Consider the following 10,624-nt stretch of genomic DNA (forward strand, 5'->3'; position numbering starts at 1 on the left):
ACTACATGGTGACTTCCAGGTCAGCCTGAGCTAGAGTGAGACCCTACCTTGAAAAAAGAAAAAAAATGGGCTGGAGAGATGGCTTAGCGGTTAAGCGCTTGCCTGTGAAGCCTAAGGACCCCGGTTCGAGGCTTGATTCCCCAGGACCCACGTTAGCCAGATGCACAAGGGGGCGCACGCGTCTGGAAATCGTCTGCAGTGGCTAGAAGCCCTGGCGCACCCATTCTCTCTCTCTCTCTGCCTCTTTCTCTGTCTGTCACTCTCAAATAAATAAATAAAAATAAACCAAAAAAATTTTTTAAAAAAAAAAGAAAAAAGAAAAAAAAGAGAAGCTTCTCTCATCAAAAGTGAGAGTAGCATTAATATATGGGTATGGACATTAAGAGAAGTGATTACTGGGCAGTTTGGTGAGCATAATATATACATTTAGCCAGACACCAGGAGGTGTTACACCCCTAGGGCTTATGACGACCACTGTCAGTATCAGTATCATATCAGTATCAGTATTTCCTCCCATGGAGAGAGGGTCTCTAGGCTGATTAGTGAGCAGTTGGTTTCCCCTATAACAGACATGCCACTAATGTACCCATTGGCTTATTTGGCCTGGTTGGCTCAAATTTAAAGGCTTGTAGTGTCCATTGTTGTTTATCTCCACTGCTCACTTCTGTCTCTCCCATGGAGCTGTATGTAGCATAGCTTTTTCTACCTTTCTGCTAGCTAGTCTATAGGGAGGAAGTTTTAAGCTCAGCCCCAGTGTGATTTCTCGGTGGCCTTGCAATCCTGGCATGTGGATTCTTCAGCAATAGGGTCTTATCATCTATTCCTGGTGGGAAACCAAGACACTCAGCATTGGCCTGTAATGTTTTGGGGGCAGGACCTCCCTGGCCAACAACTCACTGGAAGGTATCCCATCCCTGTGGTTTTTGTTATTTATTTATTTATTTATTTATTTTCAAGGGAGAAAGAGAGAAAGAAGAGAAAAAGAAAGAAACAGAATAGGCATGCCATGGCCCTTGCCAGTGCAAATGAATTCCAGATGCATACCATACTTTGCCACTTTATGAATTTGCCTTTATGAGAGTACTGAGAAATGGAACCAAGGCTGTCAGACTTTTCAAGTAGCCCCCACGCCATTTTATGTTTTTGTTTTTTCTAAGGTGCAGATGGGGCCCAAAATAGAGCAGGAGGAAGCTAACAGTATATTTTATATTTTATTTTCTGGTGTTTTGGAGGTAGGGTCTTATTTGAGCCCATAATGATCTGGAACTTGCTCTGTAGTCCCAGGCTGACCTGGAACTCATGGCCATTGTCCTACCTCTATCCCTCAAGTGCTGAGATTAAAGGTGGGCACCACCACACCTGGCTCCCCATACCATTTTTATTCCTATGATTGTGTAGTAACAAGGTATGGTGATATCTTCTTTTTGTTGAAGATGTTTTGGCTATTTGAGGCCTTTTGTGCTTCCATATGAATCTTGAGACTATTACTTTTTCTATTTCTGAGAAGAATGGTTCTGGAATTCTGACTGGACTTACACTGAATCTGTATATTGCATTTGAGGATATGGCCATTTTCACGATATTAATTCTTCCAATCTATGAACATGAGGGGAGAGGGAAGGGAGGGGAGATATTTACACAAAAGGAATTACAACATTAATCAATACCATAGGTTCCTTCCTCCTAGATAGCAAACTAAAAAATATAACTCTTAATAAGAGGGAGGGGGATTGCCTGGGCAGAAGGTTACTGGAGAGGGTGAAGAAAGCCTAATCCTAAAACCATATGTGGTGGGTAATTTCCAGGGATCAGTGGTTGGGGAAACCTATGAGGTACCCAAAACAATGTAGACTATTGTCAAAGCATGTGGTTACCCTCAAGAGCTAAATGGTAAGGCCCTATTACTGAAGACACCACAGGCTGCGGACACAGGACATTGAGAGATCACACTGTGCAAGAGTGGCACACATCCTATGTGGGTAATTGGTGGCTCTCTGATTGGATGAGAGGCCCACTCAGTGGGAGAGAACTCATACTTGGTACTGTGAACCAAGTCAGAACCCCAGGGATACAATGGTCAGAGACTCCAGAGAGAAGCTCCCATTAGTCTTTGGCCAAGAAGAGTAGCTACACAGAGTAAAAATTCTCTTAATTACCTATGCTTATCCTCCACCCCCATTTTTCTTTTTTGAGGTAGGGCCTTACTCTAGTCCAGGCTGAGCCAGAACTCACTCTGTAGTTCCAGGCTGGCCTCAAACCTACTGCAATCCTTTTACCTTTGCCTCCCATGTGCTGGGATTAAAGGTGTGTGCCACTATGCTCAGCTCCACTTATCCCCTTTAATTCATGCTCTCTCTTGGTTGGAATATCCATGTGTTTGTCTGTTTTTACAGATGGTAGTGAAAACTAGGGAGAACTAATATCCATCAATACATCAAGAAAATGTAGGTAGGGCTGGAGAGATGGCCCAACAGTTAAAAGCACTTGCTTATAAAGCCAGCATCCTGGGGTTGATTCCCCAGAAGCCATGTAAAAGCCCAACGCACAAAGTGATGCGTGTTTCTGGAGTTTGTTTGAAGTGGCAGGAGGCCCTGGCACACCCATTCTCTTTCTTCTTTCTGTCTCCTTGGAAATAAATAAAAATTTAAGAAAAATTTAAAAACAAAAAATTGGAACACACTCAGGAGGCAGAGGCAGGAGGAACACTGTGAGTTCAAGGCCACCCTGACACTACCTAGTGAATTCCAGGTCAGCCTGCAAGAGAGCAAGACCCTACCTCAAAAAAAAAAAATTGACTGCCTGGCATGAGACCAACCACCTTTAGCACATCTGCCAGGGCCCGGGAGACATCACAGAGGTTGTGACAATTTAAACATGAGTGCTGCTCTCACTGCTATCCTGACAACCTTCTCCAGAGAGATGGCAATAGACACTGAGGACACTCATAACATCAAAAGCAGAAATCCAGAGGTTATAGAGACAATGCTAAAGTAGACTTATAACACACCAACCAAAGCTCAGGGAACATTGCAGAAGTGGAGGCAGAAGGATTGTAAAAAGCATAGTGGGAAGTAGTGTCCTGAAGCATTGTTATCCCCACCCACTCCCTTTCCCTGAAGACTGACTGATGTATTCATAACCCCACAGCGAATACCAACACATCCTCAGTGGAACAGGGGCCGGGAAGAGGGGATATAAGAGGATAACACAAGGGGATTGAGACCAACAGAGATTTGTTCATACAGTAAAGTTCATAATTAATAAAAGAAGAAAAAAACTCAAATTAACTGTTAAACATTTTAGTTCATTGTGATAACCATTTGCGAGAATCTAATTAACAAACTCAAATAATAAGCATTTAGTAACCATCTGAAAATACTGACTTTTTACTTGAATCTATAATGTAATTTAAGGAATGCAGAATTCTTTTTCGCTCAATAGCACCTTTTTTAAAAAATATTTTTTAAAAAAATTGTTTTTTTATTTGTTTATTTGAGAGTGACAGACAGAGAAGAAAAAGGCAGATAGATACATAGAGAATAGGCATGCCAGGGCCTCTAGCCACTGCAAAGGACCTCCAGATGCGTGTGCCCCTTGTGCATCTGGCCAAAGTGGGTCCTGGGGAATTGGGCCTAGAACCGGGGTCCTTAGGCTTGACAGGCAAGTGCTTAACTGCTAAGCCATCTCCCCAGCCCTTAAAAAATATTTTCAAGCTTCTGGTTAAGATGGCGGCGTAGGCACTACGCCAAAGCAGCCTAGGGGGGAAAAAGCCAAAAAACCCTCAGCAAAATACACACTTTTACTAAAAAGTGAGGTGTATAGGAAATTGAAATGGCAGTGAAGAAGTAGGAGAGATCCAGAGCATCCAGAGCCCACACAGGCAGGCAGAAGCAGCTCCGGCAGGTCTGCTGACCGCAGCAGTGGTGGCGGCAGAGCACCAGAAAGCCACCAGGCTCGGCTTGAGCCACAGGAAAAGCCAGGTGAGGAGAGTTTCCACTCACACTGGAGCTCTCTGCAAACTCAAGAAATGTGAAGGGAGAACGGAAGTGAATAACGGAGGAGCAGATCACAAGATAGAAGAACACGTGGAACAGTGAGAGAACTAGAGCAGCATCAGCAGCCTAACCTCCCCCATCGCCAGTGCCCAGATCCAGCGAACAGAGCAGCGGTCCCAGGACCCGGCCATGCCAACTTGAGCCAACAGTGGGACCCAAGCAGGAGCAGAGGTAACTGGGATTACACCTGATCACAAGCTGACTTGGAACACTCAACAGATGAGAAATTAACCTCCTTGTTGTCAGGATTAAGGGTGTGGGTAGGGACCCCACACACCCTGAAGGACAGTTAGAGGATCTGGTTGTCATAATACCTACTCTTGGATAAATACTCTGATAGTCTTGAGAGCCACACCTAACTCCTTAAGCTCCTGCCCTGAAGTTATATAACATCAGATTGTCTAATACATCTAATAATATTAGAAAAGCCAATCATTAAATAATCCAGGATGCAAAAATATATACATTATAACACAAGAAACACCAAAATCAAGATAATATAAATCCACCAAAAAGTATTAATACATCAGAAATGACCTCCAGTGAGAATGAGTTAGAGGAAATGCCTGAGGAAGATTTCAAAAGAATGATTATAAATATGTTCAAATAAGTCAAAGAAGAAATCAAAGGAATGAAAGAGGAAATCAAAGGAATTAAAGAAGACACAGGACACCAATTTAATGAAATAAAGAGGTCAATACTACACATAAATAAGGAAATAGAAATAATAAAGAAAAATCAGTCAGAATTATTAGCAATGAAGAACACAGTTAATGAAATAAAAAACTCTGTAGAAAATCTCACCAGTAGAATGGATGAAGGAGAGGACAGAATATCTAAGCTAGAAGACCAGGTGGCAGATCTAATACAGTCCAACAAAGAGAAAGACAAACTAATAGAAAAGTATGAGTGGGAATTTCAAGATATTTGGGACACTATGAAAAGATCAAACATAAGAATTCAGGGCATAGTAGAAGAATTTCACTCCAAAGGCATAGTAGGCATCTTCAACAAAATCACAGAAGAAAAGATCCCCCAAATTTGGAAAGATGTGCCAATGCAGATACAGGAAGTCTTTAGAACACCAGCCCGACAAAACCTGGAAAGAACCTCTCCTCACCATATTATAATCAAACTATCAAACATACAAATCAAAGAAAAAATATTGAAAGCAGTTAGAGAGAAAAATCAAGTTGTCTACAAAGGCAAGTCTATCAGGATTACAACAGATTACTCAACACAAACTTTAAAAGCCAGAAGGGCATGGAGTGATGTATTCCAAGTCCTGAAAGATAACAACTGTCAACCAAGGTTACTTTATCCTGCAAAACTATCCATTCAAATAGAAGGGGAAATAAGGACATTCCATGACAAAAGGAAGCTAAAGGAGTATTTGAAGACAAAACCAGCTCTACAGAAAATACTTTTAAGAATCCTCCATGCTGAAGAAAAAGAAAAGCACACATATAAGGAACCGGGAAAAAACAAACAATACTCAAATACTAGTTAATACAAGAGAGCAAAGGTAAAACTGGGAGAACTACAAAAAAAAAAAAAAAAAAAAAAAAAGGCAAAAATGAATACACACCTTTCAATAATATCTCTTAATATCAACGACCTCAATGCCCCAACCAAAAGGCATAGGTTTGCAGACTGGGCTAAAAAGTAGGATCCTTCAATTTGTTGCCTCCAAGAAACCCACCTTTCTACACAGGATGGACATTATCTTAGGATGAAAGGTTGGAAAACCATGTTTCAAGCAAATGGACCTAGAAAAGAAGCAGGGGGTGCTATCCTAATATCTGACAAGGTAGACTTCAGTCAAACATTAGTTAAGAAACATAAGGAAGGTCATTTTATATTGATTAAAGGCACCCTCCAACAGGAGGGCATTACAATTCTAAACGTGTGCATCTAACATGGGGCCCCCAAATTCATCAAACAAGTGCTATTAGAACTAAGGTCACAGATAACACCAAACACAGTGGTAGTAGCTGACTTCAACATCCCACTCTCATCAATTGACAGGTGATCTCAGAAAACCACAGATTAACCACTAGGACCTCATGAAATTACAAAGATTTTGAACTGAAAAGGATAATGTGAATAAAACAAAGAGGCAACCTCCAGAATGGGAAAATATCCTTTCCAGCTATATATCTGATAGAGGATTAATATCTAGGATATACAAAGAACTCAAAAAGTTAAATAATAAGGAAGCAAACAAGCCAATTAAAGAATGGGCTATGGAGCTAAATACAGAGTTCTCAACAGAAGAAATACAAATGGCATAAAAGCATCTAAAAAAAAGTTCTACATCCCTAGTCATCAGGGAAATGCAGATTAAAACTACATTGAGATTCTATCTCACTCCTGTCAGATTGGCTACCATCATGAAAACAAATAATCATAAATGCTGGCGGGGATGTGGAAAAAGAGGAACCCTTCTACACTGTTGGTGGAATGCAATCTGGTCCAGCCATTGTGGAAATCAGTGTGGAGGTTTCTAAGACAGCTAAAGATTTATCTACCATATGACCCAGCTATAGCATTCCTAGGCATATATCCTAAGGACTCATCACATTTCCTTAGAAGCACATGCTCAACCATGTGTTTATTGCCGCTCAATTCATAATAGCTGGGAAATGGAACCAGCCTAGATGTCCCTCAACTGATGAGTGGATAATGAAGATGTGACACATTTATACAATGGAGTTCTACTCAGTGATAAAGAAAAATGAAGTTATGAAATTTGCAGGAAAATGGATGGATCTGGAAAGGATTATACTAAGTGAGGTAACCGAGGCCCAGAAAGCCAAGCGCCACATGTTCTCTCTCATATGTGGATCCTAGCTACAGATGATTGGGCTTCTGCATGAGAATGAAAATACTTAGTAGCAGAGGCCAGTAAGTTAAAAAGGAGACATAAAGGGAAGAGAAAGGAAGGGAGAAGGTACTTAATAGGTTGGTATTGTATATATGTAAGTAGAATGATTGAGATGGGGAGGGGATATGATGGGGAATGGAATTTTAAAGGGGAAAGTGAGGGGGGAGGGAGGGTAATACCATGGGATAGTTTTTATAATCATAATCATGGAAAATGTTAATAAAAATTGAGAAAAAAATAAAATGTAAAAAAAAAAAAAGAGAGAGTCAGGGCTGGAGGGATGGCTTAGCAGTTAAGGTGCTTACCTGTAAAGCCAAAGGACCCAGGTTCAATCCCCCAGGACTATGTTAGTCAGATGCACAAGGTGGCCTCTAGCCACTGCAAATGAACCCTAGATGCATGCACCACCATGCGCATCTGGCTTATGTGGGACCTGGAGAATCAAACCTGGGTCCTTAGACTTTGCAGGCATGTGTCTTAACTGGTAAGCCATCTCTTCAGCCCTTTGAAAGCATCTTAACATTCATCTAGGTGCAGATTTTAAAATTATACAACTTAATGGTTATAGATTTAGTTAGTTTTTGAATATGAAACATAGATTACAAAAACAGAACATCAACATGTGGCAGTGGCTGGCCAGCCTTTAGACATATAGAATGAACATGTAATGCAGATAGGATGTATCTTTTTCTTTAGAATTCTAGTTACATTGTAAGTTGAAAAGAAAAGAACTTGACCTAACTTGGTAGTTTTACCTAAGTACTCATTTATAAGTCAATGTAGAGAAATATAAGTGTCTTTAAAGTTTCGGAAGCTTTAAAAGCAGGCATCAGCAGTCTGATATTTTTCACTTTTTATTGACAACGTCCACACATATAAACAGCATATCATGATCATAACCTTTCCCCCACTGGCGTCTCCCTGCACTGACTCCCGTCTTCTCTCCATCATCGTTTTCCCTCCGATTGATGCAGGTCTTGCGTAGGTAGCATCAGCCACGGTGAGGCCATGAATGCCATGGGCCTTTCTGTGTCTGGAAGTCAGTATCGTAAATACTTCTTCCTCCCCTTCCTTTGTCTCTTACATTCTTTCCACCACCTCTTCGCAATGGTCCCTGAACCTTGGAGCGTGTGGCACTGATGTATGTGCTGAACATTCCAAATCTGATTTTTTAAAATGACACTTTTGGGGCCATTTTTCCTTCAAAAGGGTGGGCCAGTAGGTGCTCTTTTGCCTTTTGGGTCACCTTACATGGGATCTTTCCAGGGATATATCTGTTTATTTTAAGCTTGTGGGGCAGAGAAAAGTTTTCCAGAAGTTTTGGTTATCGGGAGGTTTTAGGATAAGTTTCCAGCTCAGACTTGGGGCTGTGTGGCAGACCTACTTGATCCCTTCCCACCAGAGGGCAGGCCAGGGAGAATTGTCATTCCTGCTGGGAGGAAGTGGCTGGGGCTCATTGGCACACTCACCTGCCAGTCACAGCATCCCCTGGAGGCTGGCTCCGAGAACTGGTTTAAGCTTTGAAAGAGGTAGTCTGTTTTGGATTAGAATGTTGGGAACTGTGGACCCGAGGTCCACAGTTGAGAGGGAGAGAGATGGCCATTGACAGGTGTGGGGAGTGTCCTAACCTTGCAGCTACCTGATACCTGAGGGAATAACCTGACACATTGATCTGATGGGAAGAGCCGTGGGGTGGTGGTGGTGGTGGTGGGGGGGATTCCATCAGCTCCTCAGCCAGGTCTCTGCTTCTAAGAATGTGACCCTGGGTCATACACACCAGCAGAGTGCGAGTCAGCTGTCTTCACTTTCTGTTGGTTAGGAGGAGCCTGGAGAGCTTTCTGGACCAGGAAGGAGGCACAGGGCTGGCGGGAAAGAATGCAAGGAAGGTGGCTGTGATGGTGGCAGAGGTGGGAACTAGACATCCAAGAAACAACTAAGAACGTGGCTAGGCCCAGAAATACCATTTATGTCACAGCTATCTGAGACTACGCCTTTTCTCGGGATAGGGTGTTTATGTAGGCTCCAGGGTGTGCGTCTTTTTAGGAAGTGAGGGAGCGAAGACAGGGCCAGGGACCAGGGACAGAGATGGAAGGGGCAAGTCACCTGGAAAGGGGTGGGGGGAGGCAGAGGAGAGGAGGAGGGCTCCAGAGCCAGCGGGTGTCCCGAAAGCCTGGTGTGGATCAGGGAGCAGAGGGCATAAAAAAAAGGATGGGTCAGAAGGTGGCAGTTGCCCAGAGCTGGGCCAAGGCCACAGTGAGGAGATGTATGGGGACTTCAGGAAACTGGGCACAATAGTGAGGAACCGTAGTGGGGGAGCAGGGAAAAGCTGGGTGGGGTTCTGGGACAGAATGGGAGGATGCATGCACCTGTAGCTTGAAAGTCAAAACGAGCCAGGGAGTAGTTATTTTTTCTTTAAAATTTTTTTTTTGTATTTTTTATAATTAACAAGTTCCATAATTATAAACAATATCCCATGGTAATTCCCTCTTCCCACTTTCCCCTTTGAACTTCCATTCGCCATCATATCTCCTCCTCCTCTCAATCAGTCTCTCTTTTATTTTGATGCCATCAACTTTCCCTCCTATTATGATGGTCTTGTGTAGGTAGTGTCAGGCACTGTGAGGTCATGGATAGCCATGCCATTTTGTGTCCCGAGGAGCACTTGCAAGGAGTCCTAACCTTCCTTTGTCTCTTACATTCTTTCCCCTACCTCTTCCACAATGGACCCTGAGCCTTGGAAGATGTGATAGAGATATTTCCGTGCTGAGCACTCCTCTGTCACTTCTCATGAGCATTGTGATGCCTTCTGAGTCATCCCAAGGTCACTGCCATCTGAAAAGAGAAAGTTCTCTGACGAAAAAGTGAGAGTAGCATTAATATATGGGTATGAACATTAAGAGAAGTACTTGCTGGGCAGTTTGATGAGCATAGTTGTATACATTTATCCAGACAGCAGCAGTTGTTACACCCCTAGGGCTCATGACTATCCCTGTTTTAAGTTTTCAGTATCAGGGATGTATTCCCTCCAGGGAGGAGTTTTTATAGGGAGAGGAGAGAAATAGCTCTGAGATGTCATAATTTTTTCCTCCTATTACAATGGTCTTCTGTAGGTAGTAACAGGCACTGTGAAGTCATAGATATTTAGGCCATTTTCTGTGTGGAAGAGTGCATTATAAGGAGTCCTACCCTTCCTTTGGCTCTTACATTCTTCCTACCATCTCTTCCACAATGGACCCTGAGCCTTGGAAGGTGAGATAGAGATGTTTCAGTGCTGAACACTCCTCTGTCACTTCTTCTCAGCACTATGTACTTTTGAGTCATCCCAGAGGTCACTGCCATCTGAAAAGTGAAGCTTCTCCAACCAAAAGTGAGAGTAGCATTAATATACAGGTATGAACATTAAGAAAAGTGCTTACTGGGCAGTTTGGTGAGCATAGTATATGCATTTAGCCAGACACCAGCAGTTGTTACAGCCCTTGGGCTCATGGCTTCCTCTGTCATTCCCTCCCATGGAGCAAGCCTCCAGTCCAATTAGAGAGTGGTTGTTTCCCCCGTAACAGACATGCCATTATTCCACCTGTTGGCTCATTAGGTCTGGCTGACCCAACTTAAGGCTTGAAATGTCCTCTGTTGTTTATCTCCACTGCTGACTTTTCTTTCTCATAGAGATGCATGCTTTGTC

This window comes from Jaculus jaculus, chromosome 4, assembly GCF_020740685.1.
Source record: "Jaculus jaculus isolate mJacJac1 chromosome 4, mJacJac1.mat.Y.cur, whole genome shotgun sequence".
NCBI lineage: Eukaryota > Metazoa > Chordata > Mammalia > Rodentia > Dipodidae > Jaculus > Jaculus jaculus.